The 18,487-nt window shown below is 38.6% G+C and overlaps 1 protein-coding gene across 1 annotated transcript in view; it reads left to right on the top strand.

Moving 5' to 3' along the window:
- The window catches only part of ITGA1 (integrin subunit alpha 1), a 172,425-nt gene that overhangs the window by 44,571 nt on the left and 109,367 nt on the right, over nucleotides 1–18,487 (top strand). The gene's annotated exons all lie outside the window — the stretch shown is intronic.

The following is an 18,487-nucleotide window of genomic DNA, read 5'->3' as shown; positions in this document are numbered from 1 at the left end:
TCTCAAAAATGACATTTTATGCAATATATTAAAAGTTATTTGAGTTCCTAAATATGAAAAGCCAATAGAGTATAGTAGTTCTGTGAAAAGCTGCTTTACTATGAGAACATACAACTGTAAGAGTTCAGACAATGGCCTTATTCAGAAGACTAAAAGCTAAGAAGCCCATTTTCTGGACCCCAGTGCATTTTTGCAATCTTTTTTTTTTTTTCTTCTTCTTTTTGGGTAGTGCTATCTGGTAAGAAATAAATGACAAGGCTTTGATCCACCACATTTGCAAATTGTCCTCTCTGTAAAATATGTCTTCAAAGAGAAATTTTGGAAGCTTTCATATGTAAGATTGCATGAAGTTTTTGAATAAGTCTTAATTACTTCACCAGGGAGTGAAAAGTTGTCTTTACTTTACTTGACTGGTGTTTTTTTAACTAACCTAACAGTCATTTTAAGTTGATTGGAGTTCATCCAGAAAATCACTACGTGTTGGTAAAAGGTTAAAACTTAAATTTTAAAAATTGGATTTCTTTTTCACAAAGCTCTTTTTATACTTTTAGAGGTTTAAAAGGCAAGTACTTTATAGAAAGTGTCAACACAAATTATATTACTGATCTTTCATCATAATATGAAATAATAGTTGCACTCAAGACATGAAGGAAGAATATGCTTCAGGATTTGGTTGTGAAATAACTGACATACAGCAGAATCACTCACTCTAGTTTTTCACTCTAGACGCCAGGCAGGGGTGTCAGTTCGTGGATCATTTAGCTTTGCCCTCCTAATAAGACCAGCCTGACACAAAGCGGCAATTATTCCGTGGTGACATCATCACCGTTCTGCCCTTTCACTTGTATTTAAATGAATTGTTCTTGGGTTGCCTAATGGAAGATTTCAACTTTAAATCTGACCTAGCAATGGAAGTCGGCATGAGCTCTGTGTCATGTCTTCATTCTGTTTTATTTCTACCTTCTGGCAGTGCTTCTAACACAGACATAACATTCTGAAAGCAGTTTCCAACTTGAAATGTAGAGTCCTCTCAGGAGATTTTTGTATATTTAATCACCCATCTAAATGAGGTGTCATCCTTTTTCATAATACATAGAGATTACCCCTAAGTATGTCCCAATGTATGTTTATTACCAAATCTCTTTTAGATAGCATATAACTTCCGAATGATTAGCTAGGAAAGAAAAAAGCTAAGATTGTTAGGCTTTATAAAACTGGCATTAAAATTACAAGAATCACAGTTACAGCAATCACTTAAGGCCCTGGAAGTTTTTTTTTTCCCCCGTTTTTAACCTCCTAATTGTCTTATTTGATTATGCCTTATGTCTCACAAGTGACTAAACGTCTTTGGAGGCAGGGCTAATTTATTTTGCCTTTTAATCACTGATAGCTCTTTCACATTACCTTGCGCAGGGTAGACCTTTATTAATGTTTGCTGAATGAATACCACATATTCATAATGTAGTCACATATCCAGATTTATTTACATACTTGTGGCAGAGCAGGCCTAGTACTTTTTCTCTCTTACTCTCAGTCTTTTTTTTTTTTTAATAGCTCTAGGAGAGGCTGGAGAAACAAGAGGGAAACATTAGTTGAACTAAGCCATTATATCTTTTCTTTAGCTACCCTGCCCTCTGCTTTTTTAAAGTTTTTTGTTTTTTGCTTTTGTTTTGTTTTGGGGGCCCACCCCACATGGCATGCGGAATCTCTGTTCCCCAACCAGGGATCTAACCTGCACCCCCAGCATTGAAAGTACAGTCTTAACCACTAGACTTCCAGGGAAGTCCCCTGCCTCCTTCTTCTTCCCCATCCCTCCCCCAATCACAGGGCAGCAATAAAGCTGACAGGGAAACCAATTATTGGACTAAAGTGTTAGTCGCTCAGTCATGTCCAACTCTTGTGACTCCATGAACTGTAGCCCATAAGGCTCCTCTGTCCATGGAATTCTCCAGGCAAGAATACTGGAGTGGGTAGCCATTTCTTTATCCAGAGGATCTTCCTGATCCAGGGATCAAACCCAGGTCTCCTGCATTGCAGCCAGATTATTTACCATATGAGCCACTGGGGAAGCCCTTATTGGACTAGACAATCTCTCAACTCCCTTCTGTATTTTAGAACTTCCTCCTTCATCTCGATTTCACTGCTTCACACTATGAAACTGCTTTCTGGCAGAAATCAACCTCATGTCTATTCCTGAGCCTCCTGTTCCATGACCTTCTGCATCAGATCAGAGAGTTGAGTACTCTGACTGAGTTGAGTACTCCCCCACCCCTGGAATTTATCCACTTGATGGCTCATTTTAGATTTGATGCTCATTCTTGGACCAGCCAGCTGTGGCCTGGGAGGCAAGATCACTTAATAACATGGCAGCACCTTCTGGAACACCTGATGGGAGTAAGTTAGGTGCCAAAAGTAGATAGTAGCTGGCCTCTGGTAAAATGGGAAGGCCAAATTAAACAATACCTAAGCATCTCATTCCTTCCAATTACAAAGTTCTATGATAACTTTAGCAGTCAAATATTAGGAAGGTATAATTCTTAATATTTTATGTTCTCCATGTACCTTCTCCTAAATTCAGTAGATTGACCTGAAAAAATAAAGTGAAAGTAACTCAGTTGTATCCAACTCTTTGCAACCCCATGGATTATCAGTCCATGGAATTCTCCAGGCCAGAATACTGGAGTTGTTAGCTATTCCATTCTCCAGGGCGTCTTCCCAACCCAGGAATTAAACCCAGGTCTCCTGGATTGTAGGCAGATTCTTTACCAGCTGAGCTATAAGGGAAGCCCAAGAATACTGGAGTGGGTAGCCTATCCCTTCTCCAGTAGATCTTCCTGACCCAGGAATCAAACTGGGATCTCCTGCATTGCAGGTGGATTCTTTACCAGCTGAGCTACCTGACTTAGGATCAGTCACATGAATTTCTCTTGGAGGAATTACAGTGTATAACAACATATTACCAACACTATGTTAGAATAGAGAATAAAATTATGACTAGAAGGAAATGGCAACCCACTCCAGTATTCTTGCCTGAAGAATCCCAGGGACAGAGGAGCCTGGTGAGCTGCCCGTCTATGGGGTCACACAGAGTCAGACATGACTGAAGCAACTTAGCAGCAGCAGCAGCAGAAATCTAGAAGCATATTAAATCCTGAAAAATATTCTAGGTATTGAGAAAACTCTTTTTATTCTAACAGAATATGTATGTATGTTATTGTTGTTCAGTCGCTAACTCGTGTCCAACTCTTTGGACTTGAATGTAGCCTGCCAGCCTCCTCTGTCCATAGGATTTCGCAGGCAAGAAAACTGGAGTGGATTTCCATTTCCTTCTCCAGGGGATCTAGCTGACTCAGGGATCAAACTTCTGGCTCCTGAATTAGCAGATGGATTCTTTACTGCTGAGCCACTAGGGAAAACCAATATATATGTATACATACACATATATTTTTTCCCAATGCCATTGCTCAAAAGAGTTTAATTTGGTTGTTTTCTCTTAAAAATTTTTGTTTGGCCTTGGTAAGCTGTCAAAGGCTTTAAAATTGGAGTGTTTGTGTTGTAGCACCAGACAGAAAAGGAAACCTTTGAAGAGACAGTAAAATGGCCCTTCACTCAAATAAGCTACTTTATAGAACCTTCAGGATCCTGACTACTGCCTCATAAAAGGGTGCATCCAGTCTAATACCACTTGATTATCCATACATTTTTATAAGATTCACTCTGCAAGTCTCTACAAGATGCACTCTACAGACTCTGCAAGTCTTTAAATAAGCCCTTTATAACATTATATATTATGGGCTCCATAATATGGCAATATTTCTGGGAAAATGTTTCCTAGTAAAGGTGTATATCCCAGACATTTTACCTTTCTCTTAAGTTATTCTATCTAACTTTACTACCATGATCTTGGCTGGAGTTAAGAGTTTTCTGAAAACTTATTCAGTATAAACTAATACTTCTTTTTGGGGGCTATTGTAGGTACTGCAATTTCTTTTTTATGTGATCATGAAGTTATAGTTTAGAGCAAGGTATTTTGTTGCAAAAATTTCTTTAAGAGTGGTATTTTTAAAGTAAGTTGAAGTTGTTAAGATAAATATATGATAAGATATAACTTTAATCTGTGCTCTGATCATTGACAGTTTAGTTGAATTGTACCAATGAAGACCAAAAGATAAATAAATAAAAAGAAAGAAAAACAATGGTTGGGTAAAGTGGCATAAAATTTCAGATTTACATGAGATGATAATTAGACTTCATAAAAAAACTTTTTTAAAAGAATATTATTTATATCATATAGTCATTCAGTCAACAGGTTTTATGGAACAATTATTATGTACCAATGAATTCGTTATTAGGTTGCCCTGTAACTAACAGAACTGTGACTTTAAGTGATTTAAGTAATATAGAACACTGCAGAATAACATATAACATAAAGAAGTCCATATGAGGGCAGTTCAGTGCCAGTGTGGGTTCCACACTAGTTCATCACGTCATTTCCGTTCAAGTTGAAGTCATAGTCTCACATGGCAATTGGAGCTTATGTTAGTCTGCTCAGGTTACCATGACAGAAAACCACAGACTGGATGGCTTAAACAACAGAAATTTCTTTTCTCATAGTTCTGGAGGCTAGAATCCCAAGATCAAGGTGCCTTCAGGGTTGGTTTCTGATGATACCTCTCTTCTTGGCTTATAGATAGTTGCCTTCTGGTTTTGTCCTCACATGACCTTTCCTAAATGCGTATATAGAGAGAGAATCTCTGGTGTCTCTTTCTCTTCTTATCAGGACACCAGTCCTATTGGATCAGGGCCTCACCCTTATGACTTCATTTAACCTTGCTGCTGCTACTAAGTCGCTTCAGTTGTGTCCGACTCTGTGCGACCCCATAGACGGCTGCCCACCAGACTTCCCCGTCCCTGGGATTCTCCAGCAAGAATACTGGAGTGGGTTGCCACATTTAACCTTAGTCACCTCCTTAAAGTCCCTATTCCTGGGCTTCCCTGGTAGCTCAGTTAGGTAAAGAATCCGCCTGCCAATGCAGGGGAAATGGGTTCTATCCATAATCCTGGAAGATGCTACATGCCACAGAGCAACCTAGCCCAGGTGCCACAACTATTGAGCCTGTGCTCTCGAGCCTGGGAGCCACAACTCCTGAGCCCACATGCCTCAAGCCCATGCTCCACAAGAGAAGTCGCTGCAATGAGCAGCCCTTTCACGACAACTAAAGAGTAGCCCCCGCTCGCCACAACTAGCGAAGAGCCCATAAACAAACGAAGACCCAGCACAGCCAAAAATAAATAAGTAATTAAAAAAAAATTTTTAAGTCCCTACCTCCAAATAGAGGCACACTAGTGTTAGGGCTCCAACATACAAATTGGGAAGGGGACAATTCAGTCCATAACAGAGCTCTACCTATTATGCAGGAATTTATAATTGAGGAAAGGAGACAGGAGAGGGACAAAAAGAGGAAAAAATAGAAGGGTAAAAAAGGGTAAATCTTTTAGATAAGTTAATTCTGCTCGAGGAGCTACTTAGATGTTTCCTGCAACACTTCCACTTCCTGTTCATTGGCCAGCAGTTGGTCACAGAACTGTACACAGCTACAAATTGTATTTTAGCCATGTGGACTGCTATGCCGAGTAAAGATCTGATTACCAAGAAAAAGGAAGAAATGGATATTAGGATTCAACAAGCCATCCTTGTCATGTCTAGAAATTGTGCTCAGTGTTGAGGATGAGAATATGAATTCCTAACTTCAAGTAGTTTATAGTTCACCAGGGAAATTGAGCATATAAACTGGTATCAGTTCAGTTCAGTCACTCAGTCGTGTCCGACTCTTCGTGACCCCATGAATCGCAGCACCCCAGGCCTCCCTGTCCATCACCAACTCCCGGAGTTCACTCAAACTCACATCCATCAAGTCGGTGATGCCATCCAGCCATCTCATCCTCTGCCGTCCCCTTCTCCTCCTGCCCCCAATCCCTCCCAGCATCAGAGTCTTTTCCAATGAGTCAACTCTTCGCATGAGGTGGCCAAAGTACTGGAGTTTCAGCTTTAGCATCATTCCTTCCAAAGAAATCCCAGGGCTGATCTCCTTCAGAATGGACTGGTTGGATCTCCTTGCAGTCCAAGGGACTCTCAAAAGTCTTCTCAAAAGTCTTCCTTGAACATCACAGTTCAAAAGCATCAATTCTTCAGCGGTCAGCTTTACTGTAATATAAATTAATATGTCCTATGGGATAAGTTTGTAAAGGTTCTATGAGAACATAGGGAAAGAATGAATATCAGTGGGGGCAGTGACCTTGAGATAGACTTTGAAAGATGGATAGAAGTGCCCAGGCTAAGAAGTGATTCAGAAGAGACAAGATGTTTCGGGGAACTGCAGATATTAAGAAGTAACCATAACTTGAAGTTCCTAGCTGAAAGTGGTAATAAGACTGGAAAGGTAGAATGAGGCCGATTTTCAATGGCTCTGTAATGCTATGTAGGGAGTGGGACAACATTTACCAGGCTCTGAGAACCAACCAAGGCTTGCTGCTGCTGCTGCTAAGTCACTTCAGTCATGTCCGACTCTGTGCGACCCCATAGACGGCAGCCCACCAGGCTCCCCCATCCCTGGGATTCTCCAGACAAGAACACTGGAGTGGGTTGCCATTTCCTTCTCCAATGCATGACAGTGAAAAGTGAAAGTGAAGTCATTCAGTCGTGTCTGACTCTTCACGACCCCATGGACTGAGGCCCATTAGGCTCCTCTGTCCACAGGATTTTCCAGGCAAGAGTACTGGAGTGGGGTGCCATTGCCTTCAGGTTTAGACAATATTATAACCAAATACATGTTTTTAAAAATACACTTCCAGCAACAGAAAGAATGATAAACTGATAAATTTTGAGACAAGCATGTGTGTATGTATGTCTTATTATAAGAAACTCTTCTGAGGAAATAGATTCCATTGATATCATAGGTCAAGGCACAGTCTTTGTTAATGTTACTGATTCAGTTGAACTAATTTCTGCCTCTTTCAAGATTCAAATAATAATTTAAGACCAGAAAGTGGAAAGAATACATGTAATGGTGAGAAATGATGAGGTCAGCAAGCTTTCTAATGTTGCAATACTTGAGGAAAACTATCAAATAAGCATTCACATTCATCTTCCACTAATATTTCTATATTCTGTTTAACTTTACTGATAATTGGAAAACTCCTTGGCACTTTTTCCTTTCATCTTTATATGCTTATGTTTTCATAAGTAGCTATTCAATCCATCTCTAGCATGCTGAAGAGTTCTCAACTGAGTGATGACCTCTTTCTTTTACATCTTCCCTGATAGACTAGTGTTTGTGAAGTAGATGGGCAGTGGAAAGTCAGGATGTGTTTCTTGACTTACTTCCATACTTCTTAGTTAAAATTCTCCCCGACAGAGTAAGGAATTATGAGTTCTTGGAGCAGCACATGTGTCTCTTTCTTCATGTAACTCACAGTTCCGTGGTGAGAATTATCTGCAGTTCTCCAAAGAGGCACTAATCCATCCATATAAATAGCACAGCCCTAGGATAAGAAATAAGAAACTAGACTGTGAACAATTATTGAGAAAATTCTGGAAAGAAACTAGTGAAAATTCTAGCAGTCAATACCTTTCCAGGCCAGTATAATTGTTTAAGCAAACAGTGAATGTTGGTTAAGCCTAGTGTTAATTTCATTTCCCAAATCTGGCTTCTTCATCCTTCCAAGTTGACCCCAGTGATGTTCACCAGACTGTGAGTATGATATGGCACTTCTCACAGCAAACGTTTGACCAATCTTCACCACACTTTGAACTTGTCTGCCTCTGAAGTTATCTTATTTCCCCCTTATCCTAAGCATGACTCCTGTATCTTCTTCTACTGCCTCTTACCTCTGACTCTGAATATAAGTCATAAGAATGTATCAAGCAGGAAATGAGTAAATATAATTAAGCCCATGCATTCAAGTTCTTTTGTTTTTGCCTTCTTGTAGCTCCAAGAAATGAGAATGGCTTTGTGTTTGTTCTAATTTCTTTGTTAAGAACTATGAAACTAGAAAAAGAAAATTAATGAAATTACAAAGAATTAGAGTTGTTGTATCTGTTAGAACATCTTCAAACGTATAATTATACAGAGAAAATCCATAAGCTCTTTTAAATCATGAAATATTGCAAGCCAAAAAGGAAATTAGAGGAATAACATAGCAAATACAAATGTACCCAATACCCAGCATTGTGAAATACAAACATTTTCCCAGTATGTTTATTTTTCTTAAGAAATAAGCACCACTGGGATTTATGAGAAATCTCAATGATGGGCAAATCTTTTTATCACTTGAGGTCAGAACCTACTGGGAAATGACAGAGAGTCAGAATGGAGCAGAGCTGGTAAAGGAAATTCCCACCGTTGATCCCTGGATGAAGCCAACTTATACTTCAGAAACCAGCTCAGAGCCTGAGACTGGAGGAGTAGATCAGAGTATTTTGGAGGTTGTTTTACTTGTTTTTATGTGGGCAGGCTCACTTCTAAGAGATACCCAGATAGTTTCTCCTTCCAAACTTACCAATCGGTTAAGTGTGAAAGGTGGAGCAGGTATAGAAATAGAAAATAGTGCAGCTTGTGAAGTTCCCTCCACGTGAAAAGAAACATCAGGAATGAGAAGTAAGCATTTTCCTCTAAAACACAGCTAAAGCCACATTTTAAAATCTTTTTTTGGATCCTATTCTCTTCCTTACCTTTCCTCCAGTCCAGAAGTAACCTCTACTTAAATTCTAAGATCCTTGTGTGTAACAAGTACTTAGTACAAGTACTAGAGTTTTGATTCTAAGTAATAGAATGCTTCCATGTAAGGAAAATATTGGCTGACAGTTCTTCAGAATATTGACTATAACATCTGTATATACTTTCATTTCAAGATACCCTAATAGTCAAACGGAAAGGATATACAAGATAATGATACTAGATAGGAACAGAGTTTGAATCCAAGGATGTTAGTGCTCAACTATTATGTTCTAAGTGCTGAAAGTTAGAACAACATAGCTAAGAAAACAAAGTTTAGTGCTATCTCAGTACAAAAAAGAAAGCATCAAAAAATTATCTCTTTTCACTGAAAAGAAAATGGGCATTCTGCTGACACTTGCCTTCTGAAATATTTCAACATTCCAGGCTACTGAGATTTTTTTCAACTCTTATAAACAAACCCCAATGTTCATTAAAATATTTTCTGATTAATTTTCCAGATTTTTTCAGGTGAATAGCAAGTTGTATTTGTTTAGCTTCCATTATTTCCTCTTGATAAACTAGACACATTTTAAATTGAACAGAGGTACCAAGAGGCTACTGAATGAAGAGAATGTTTGGTAGTGAATGATATAATGGAAAATTGCTATAATAAGTAGCTAGGAAGGGACATAGTTATACAGAAACATTTTAGTTTAAGTGGTAGCATATTATTAGGGGCAGAGCTGAGCTGTCCAGAAAAATTGGCCTGTTAAATGAAATAGGAGAATCAGTAACATCTTCTCTTAGTATCTGGAATTTAAAATTGCCAGTTAAAGGTACTAGGTAATGGAGAACAGTGTGGAGATTCCTTAAAAAATTGGAAATAGAACTGCCTTATGACCCAGCAATCCCACTGCTGGGTATACACACTGAGGAAACCAGAAGGGAAAGAGACACGTGTACCCCAATGGTCATTGCAGAACTGTTTATAATAGCCAGGACATGGAAGCAACCTAGATATCCATCAGCAGATGAATGGCTAAGAAAGCTGTGGTACATATACACAATGGAGTATTACTCAGCCGTTAAAAAGAATACATTTGAATCAGTTCTAATGAGGTGGATGAAACTGGAGTCTATTATACAAAGTGAAGTAAGCCAGAAAGAAAAACACCAATACAGTATACTAACGCATATATATGGAATTTAGAAAGATGGTAACAATAACCCTGTATACGAGACAGCAAAAGAGACACTGATGTATAGAACAGTCTTCTGGACTCTGTGGGAGAGGGAAAGGGTGGGAATATTTGGGAGAATGGCATTTAAACATGTATAATATCATATATGAAATGAGTCACCAGTCCAGGTTCGATGCACGATACTGGATGCTTGGGGCTGGTGCGCTGGGACAACCCAGAGGGATGGTATGGGGAGGGAGGAGGGAGGAGGGTTCAGGATGGGGAAGACGTGTATACCTGTGGCAGATTCATGTTGATATATGGCAAAACCAATACAATATTGTAAAGTTAAAAAAAAAAAAAAGCTACTAGGTAACTCTGGTTTCTTCTCAGTGAAATATATGAGCCAGTAACACTGCTAGCTCCTAAGGTTATTTTTGCTAGTATTCACAGCAGATAGTTTGATGGGTCAGGAAAGCATAGAAGTAGTATATGCATAAAGTAATATATGAATGATTTTCAAGGGTAGTATAATTGTTTTCTTACAGATTTGGGTTTTGGTTGCAATATACTGTTGAAGTTTGCATAGTGTTTTATTATATATATTATATACCATACTTTGTTGGTTAGCTTCGTGAAGCCCTTAATTTATTAATGTTAATAATTGACCACTTGTGTGTCAAAACCAGAAAGCATTTAGATAATTGTATTCCAAAAAGAATATTATAAATATTCTTAAATTCTTAATTTTTTATTGTATTTTTTTTCTTAATTTTTTATAAGTATATATGTATACACACACACATACACTTTGCCTGCTGCTTCTGAGCAATATGACAAGGTTTTTTTTTTTTTTAATGAGAGGTTAAGACAAGCTACATTTAATAGCCATTCATGATCCACAGCAAACTAAAATGTAGTTAGACTTCATTTCATCTGTTGATTGTGTTCTTAAGAACTTCCATAAAGAACCACAACATTTTTAAAAGCCTAGGCATTCTTCCTCTTTGAAAGAATATTATAGCTGACTCATAATGCCAGTGATTACTTTCCAATCTAAATAATGACAGCCTAATTTAATTGACTTTTTTCACGTTGGAATTTCACTAAGTGAAGGATGTCTGTTAGATTATAAACAATCATATTTTTAAAAAGCATTAAACTTTCTATCTTTACATTTTAATAATCTAAATAAATGATTTCAAGATATATTTGAAATTTTTATGATTATTCTTTTACGTTTATTCCTGTTATTTTTTGTTACACAGAGGTGTGTTTTAACAATTTTAGTTCTAAACTCTAAATTGTACAGTTAAGAAAAGAGGATGCCTTTTCACTCTTTTTATATTATCTGATTCAGTTTCAGTCTTACCCAGCTACCATTTGCATTCTGTCCATTTGATGCCTTAGAAGAAGGAACCTGAATAATAGGTTGTACTTTTCTTAACAGATCCTTTTCAATGAATTTTGTTAACTCACGTATGATTTCTTCTTAGTGAAATATATGAGCCAGTAAAGCACTGCTAGTCCTAAGTTATTTTTGCTAGTATGCAGAACAGATAGTTTGATGAGTCAGGAAAGCAGAGAAGTAGTATATGCATGAAGTAGTATAGGAATGATTTTCAAGTGCCTAATTTTCATTGGAGTAATTAAGCATGTGTGTGTTCGTGCTATCGCTTCAGTCATGTTCACCTCTTTGTGATCCTATATTTTCACTTTCACTTTTCACTGTCATGCATTGGAGAAGGAAATGGCAACCCACTCCAGTGTTCTTGCCTGGAGAGTCCCAAAGGACAGGGGAGCCTGGTGGGCTGCCATCTATGGGGTTGCAGAGTCGGACACGACTGAAGTGAACTTAGCAGCAGCATACCATAACCCGCCAGGCTTCTCTGTCCATGGGATTCTCCAGGCAAGAATACTGGACCGGGTTGCTGTGCCCTCCTCCAGGGGATCTTTCCAACCCAGGGGTCAAACCCAAGTCTTTTATGTCTCCTGAATTGGCAGGCCTTGTTCTTTACCACTAGTGCCACTCAAAAAGCCCATTATTAGACGCATCAACAACCAAATAAGCATAAAAAAATTGGGACAAACTCACTGTCCCGAGAGAAACAATGGAAGTATCTGAAATAGTAACCATGCTTCACACACTTGGACATGTGTATGGCTTTCAAAAGCCAACAACAAAGCCATCCAGAAAAATTGTCCCATTAAATGATACAAAAGAATCAATATGGAATCTCTCGGTGCCTGGAATTGAAATTGCCAGTTAAAGCTACTAGGTAAACTGAAAACCATTTATTTTATAGTGTATACTACCTCTTTGTTTTTCTGGCCCTGAAAAGTACTTGTTGTACATACTAACAAAAATAACTTGAAAACTGGCAATGACTTACTGTTTCACTGAGAAGAAATTATTTATAAGTTAATAAAATTCATTGAAAGGATTTCATTAACAAAAACACAACATTCCCTCCGATTCTCACATGTCCAAAGACTTCATCTGTCATATATCCGGGTGAACACTTAAATAGGGTCCAACCCTCCTCTGTTTGCAACTGCAATATGCCTTTCCATATGCAGCTCTCCCGTGCTGTGTAGCCACAAAAAGTAATGAGTTCAGCTCTCAGGATGCCAGCAGCTGGAAAGCAGAGTTCTGTGCTCATGTTGCTTGCACAAACATACAAGTTGTGTTTCCCACAGTGAGATCCAGGGACCCCTAAGGTTCTACAGCTTTTTTATCCCATAAAACACAGAGCCAAAAGATGATGCTGATAGGATGGCAGCATTGAGTTCTGAGACTGTTTAAGATTTTCAGGAGAAGGCGGAGTCTGAGAGGAGCTGGCAAAGCGGGCAATTATTTGTGGTGGGAGGATATGGAGAGACAAAAGCAGATGTCTGTAGATACTACAAAGGAAAATAAACACTGTGGAAGAACAAACTTATGTAGAAAAATTTATAAGAGGGATTTTTAACAAAGGATGTTTGGGAAACACTCCACTGGAGTTTAATATTCTGGGTAGCACTTCTGAAAGGGGACAAGTTCTTACAGCCAGAGTGACCTTTATACTAAAAATCTTCATTTCTCTGTTTATTCCATCCTGTCCCATTTAACAAACTTGTATTAAACACCTACTGTGTGCCAAGAATTAGACCTCCTTGCCTCTTTCCTACCAGTCATATACAGATACACACTATACACATAACTCACTTTGAAGTTCAAATACCATTTGTAGTCACTGGAGGCCCACGGGACATTAGTACTGGAAGTCAAAACAATTTGCTCACTATAGCAAGCCGAAGTTAAAAAGCGGCTTCCCAGGATGAAACTTGGAAAATGCCTGAACGTCAAGATGTTTATTTGGATTGGCTTTTTCTGGACTTGCTGATGGAGGTTGATATCTTGCTGACATATTACATCATTTCTGTTGAAAGGACTTTGAATGGTGAGATTGACTGAGCCAGGTTTTCTTTTTACATAATGTATAAGCAAGTTCCACTTGTTTGAAGGAGACTCTGAGTTGGGTAGTGTTTTTTCCCAGAAAATGTAGATTTTCCGTATTTGAAAATATGATGACATTTCCAAACACATGTTGATCTTATACTTTCTGCTCAAGGTTTTAATATTGTCTTATTTTCATTCTGTTTTTACTTCCCACCTCTTGACCACTGGAGTTCTTTGGCTTCTCCTTCTCAAGATTGCAATGCTATAACAATAATTATCTCAGATTTCAACTAGAATTATATAGTGCTATCACTTTTGTGGACAGATTCACTTAAACTCTTGATCAAATTTTACCTTTTAAAGGAACTTGTATGCAAAATCCACTCCAGTATTCTTGCCTGGAGAAATCCATGGACAGAGGAGCCTGGCTGGCTGCAGTCCATAGGGTCGCACAGAGTCAGACACGACTGAAGTGACTTAGCAAAGCAAATATCATGTTTGAAGTCGATTAGAGGGAAGTAGATTGCCATTGGCATGAGAGAAGCTTCAAGTTGCTGTTGACTCAGAGCCTGGGTAACATCAGCAATATGCATCACCTTCTGGGAGACTGAGCTGAGAATCCAAGAGAGCTAACTGAGAGGCAGGATCACCTGTGCTCCTCCTCCTCGGCTGGCCCTTCCATTTGGAAGGCCTGACACCCTCATCTTAGATTTTCTTTACAGATGTCATTGCAGCTGGGTTTAAAAAACAGGAAATTTGCTATTGAAATAAGTCAATGAACCCACTGTCCTGCCCCCATTGATATAACACATCTGTATCGCTTTTCAAGATACAAATGGTCATCAGAATGGAGGGAAATCCACTTCTAAAAGAAAACTCAAATGCCAGATGTAAATTGACTCTTTGGATTCTACCTCTGAAAGCAGTAGAGTATTGAGCATTCTCTATTGCTACGTGAATACTTTGTATATCTCACAGCAGCCAACACATGGAAGGTATTTATAACTTTATTTGAAATATGATAAACTGGGGCTCATTTGCCATTTTTTTTCCCAGGTAGGCTCTAAGATCTGTGAAAACAGGAGCACTGTCTTTTTATAACTATCTCCAGGGCTTAGCATATATCCAACCCAAAATAAAGACTCGATTAATATTTTGGAGTAGTTTAATAAATATGAATAACTGAATAAATAATATAAGATAAAGGGCTAGGTGTAAGCCCAGGCTCATATATCTCTAAAGATCACCGTCTTTCTATAGTATCAAGGAATTTGCTCTAAAAGTCATTAATTAACTATAATATAATAACACTAGTATTATTTTCTATCTCAATACTGTATCATTTCACTCTTTAAAAATAATAAAGTAATGTTAATTGCATGATTTCTGTTATTTCTAGATTGGATAAACGTGTAGGAAGTTGCTGAAAGAAAGCAAGATCATTTGGATACACAGTCCTAGTCAGCATTTATTTGATACCCTCTTGCCTTGGGCTTAGAGTTTAAAATATTCAGAATCCCTCTGGCTATTAAATACTCTAATCTAGATATTACTAGATCAAAATTTCTGGATCACCCTGTGAAAGACAAACTTTTTTTCATTAGAAGCAAACAATAAAACAGGCTGCAGTAACTTTTTTGAGAACTCAGAGGATGTGTGCAGGAGGGGGACCTTCCTTCCACCGGGGAGTCAATGCCCGCTAGAGATGCCCAGAATTTGCCCCCTTTATTTCCTGCCTGTTATCCTCAAATGCTTCAAAGCTACAAGGTGATTAAGAGCTCTCATGGGCCCATATGAGGGTTTTGTTGAGATAGGTTGTTACTTTTTATTTTTATTAACCTGACTCAATCACACTGTAGTCACAGAAAGTCTATGATTTGACCTCAGAAGACCAATGTTGATGTCTTATCTCTGCCACTAATACAGCCTGACCATGGACAAATCACTTAACCCCTGTGAGCTCGTTTCCAACACACAAAAAGAAAGTATTGACTGCTCTCCTCCTAATCTTAGTTTACTGACTAGCTCAATACCTTTATTTATATGGAAATGTTTGTAAGCAGAAGACATTATACAACTGAAGGTTTCTTGTCCCTCTCTTTCTCTCATTTGTTGTCTTTCTCTCATTTGTTGTCATCATACTCCATCCTGGAGTAAAGAAATTGCACAAACTGATCTTTTATAAGAGCTATCTTTCAGTACCAACTATCTCAGCATCCTCTTCAGTTATTGGCTCTTAGATGTATAAGTCACATCACCATATTTGAAGAGGAGCAAGCCTTTCTACTTCTTTTCTGCTGCTGCTGCAACCTAAACCTATATGTTTCAGCTTAAGTCCCTTTTGCAGTTTTATCTAGCTCTGTAGCCATGACTTCTCTCTATTACAATCTTTCCCTCCCTCCCTCAGAACGTGCGCCCAGCCCTGGCCACTGTGAAAGAGCCTCCCCCTCAAATTGCTCCTCAGAAGATGGAATTACATGGACTCATAGTAGCCTCTCTTCTAAACCCATCTCTATGTTACCTTCTATTAACTCATCCCAGTTTTAGTGCTAAGTGATTAGTGAAGTGAAGTGAAGTCGCTCAGTCATGTCCGACTCTTTGCGGTCCCGTGGACTGTAGCCCACCAGGCTCCTCCATCCATGGGATTATCCAGGCAAGAATACTGGAGTGGGTTGCCATTTCCTTCTCCAGGGAATCTTCCCGACCCAGGGATTGAACCCAGGTCTCCCACATTGCAAAAAAGTGATTAATATAAATGATTTGGGAGTCCTGAAGAAATGTAGGCAAATTTCTCTATCATCCTAAGCCTCCTTCTCCTCTTCTGTCCAATGGTAATAATAGTGGTATTTGATTGTAGGCTTGTTAGCAAATTAAATGAGATGGAGCTTGTGAGGTGTAACACACAATAAGTATACTATGTAGCTGTTAATAATATTAAAGGAAAAATTCTCTCTTGTTGGTACATGAGAAATCAGAATTTCTTTTGACCTCTGATTATTGTGTGTATTTTTCCCATCATTTTCTCCCCATGTTGCTCCTGAAGCCACCCCAGTCTGTTTGCTGTGTTTTTTTTAAACTTTGGTTAAAAATAAGTGTGATTTTGCTTTACTTCTAGTACATGAAGTTCCAAGATAACTGAATATAGCAACGTGAACACTGTACTAAAATTTACGAGAAGCTACTTTTATTGTTTATGCGCTCCTTTAAATCAAAAGAACAAGATGTAAACTATTTTTTTTAATGTCATCTCCTGTGCTTCAGGCTCCTTGGTGTCTTAGAAAACATGAAAGAAACTGATTTACAATCATTTTGGGCAAATTGCCTGTGGAATTCTGAGGACAGGAAATGAAAAAAAAAAAGTTCAGCACACACCCCCGGACATTCCACACAACGTGCAGAATAAACAAACAGGTCCCCAGAAGGAAACCAAAACTTTTGTTCTTATATTGAGAAGCACTGTGAATAGCCTTTGGGAAGCATACCGACGATGGGGCTGCCCAGGTGACATTAGTGGTAAAGAACCCGCCTACCAATGCAGGAGGCATGAGACACAAGTTCGATTCCTGGGTCAGGAAGATCCCCTGGAGGACAGTGTGGCAACCCACTCCGGTATTCTTTCCTGGAGATCAGGTGGACAGAGGAGCCTACAGTCCATGGGGTCGCAAAGAACCAGACCCCACTGATGTGACTTAGCACTCATGCACACATACACTGAAGATGATGAACTTCAGGGAAAATCTTTCAAGAGGGGTTGACCTCTTAATTTCTTTAATTAGGTTGACCTTAATTAAAGGAAATCCTTTTCCCTTTGTATTCCTAAAGGATGATGAGTAGTTTTAATTTAGGTAAATTCTGTTACCTGCATCAACATTATGAAAGAGGGGTACCGTGCTATAGACCTGTACTTCTCAGACCTTAACAGAAGTCTGTTTTTCTGGGGAATTTGTTGGGATGTAGATTCTGATTCAGGAAATCTGGAGAGGGCCTGAGATTCTAGATCCCTCACAAGCTCCCACGTGATGCAGTAGCTGCTGGTCGGCAGACTACAACTGGTTTTCCAGGCACCTTCTTTGATAAAATCGCTGGTAGTGGCTTTCTACTCCTTATCTATAGTACAGTGATTTTGCACATGTGTCTGGAGACATTTTTGATCTTCACGACTCAGGGCGGACTACTAACATTGTACGGCCAGGGACCAGGGATGCTGTCAAACACCCTATCCTGCACAGGCAGGCCCTCGTAACCAAGTATTTTCTGAGCCAGAATGTCAATAGTGTCAAAGCTGAGAAATCCTGCTGTTTAGAGAACTATTTTTTGTGTCTCTCATATCAAAAATAATCTGTTGAAAGTGTTCAAAAAAACTGTGAGAAAAGAGTCGGAACATGTACTATTTAGTTTGGAGCAGAGTGAACAGTGTTTGAAACTGTCTTCAAATACATGAAAAGCCATTATGCAGAAGATGGTAACCAGCTGTTCGCCATCATCCTTGAAGAATGAACAGGAAATGTACATAAATGGACCTGTGCTACCCATCCATTCTTTTCCTGCATCTTCCACACCAGCCAGGCAAATCTCCCTCTGTGATCTTGTAACCATATTTGTCCCATCCTGTATCTTATTTCTTGCAGAGACTCTCTCAAATCCTTGGGACACATTTTCATCTCACTGCCAAGCTGTATCTCTCCCTATCCTTAAAAATCTAACTTGAAAATTTCCATCTCCATTAAGTCTTCCTTAACTAAGATAAAATAGTTCCAGTCCACGTCTATTGACAACTGGCACATTTTCTCCTTCAATATGTTATCTTTCATTCTATGAATATGTTATTGCCCATTTGTGTACAAGAAGCCTTGTGTACAAGGTTAAGAAAGATGAAAAAGAGTCCCTGCCTTTAAGTACTTTAAAAAAAAATCTCACTACATTGTACTTACAATGTAGGTAGTATTTAATAATTATTTCTATGAGGGATTTTTTTTTAAATAAGAGGGCTTAATAGTTAAGCCCTTAATATAGTGAAGTGGGGAGATCTTCTAGGTCAGGAGATCAAAAGAAGACTTTATAAATAAGTATACAGAATATCTTTTTATGAAGAATAATTTTCTCTAAGTTATGTACAATTTTCTGCATCAAATAAGCTTTTAATATTG

The sequence above is a fragment of the Bubalus kerabau genome, chromosome 18 (assembly GCF_029407905.1).
Source record: "Bubalus kerabau isolate K-KA32 ecotype Philippines breed swamp buffalo chromosome 18, PCC_UOA_SB_1v2, whole genome shotgun sequence".
In the NCBI taxonomy this organism is placed as follows: Eukaryota; Metazoa; Chordata; class Mammalia; order Artiodactyla; family Bovidae; genus Bubalus; species Bubalus kerabau.
Note: the sequence above shows the minus strand (reverse complement) of the source record. Positions and strands in the feature narration are given on the sequence as shown.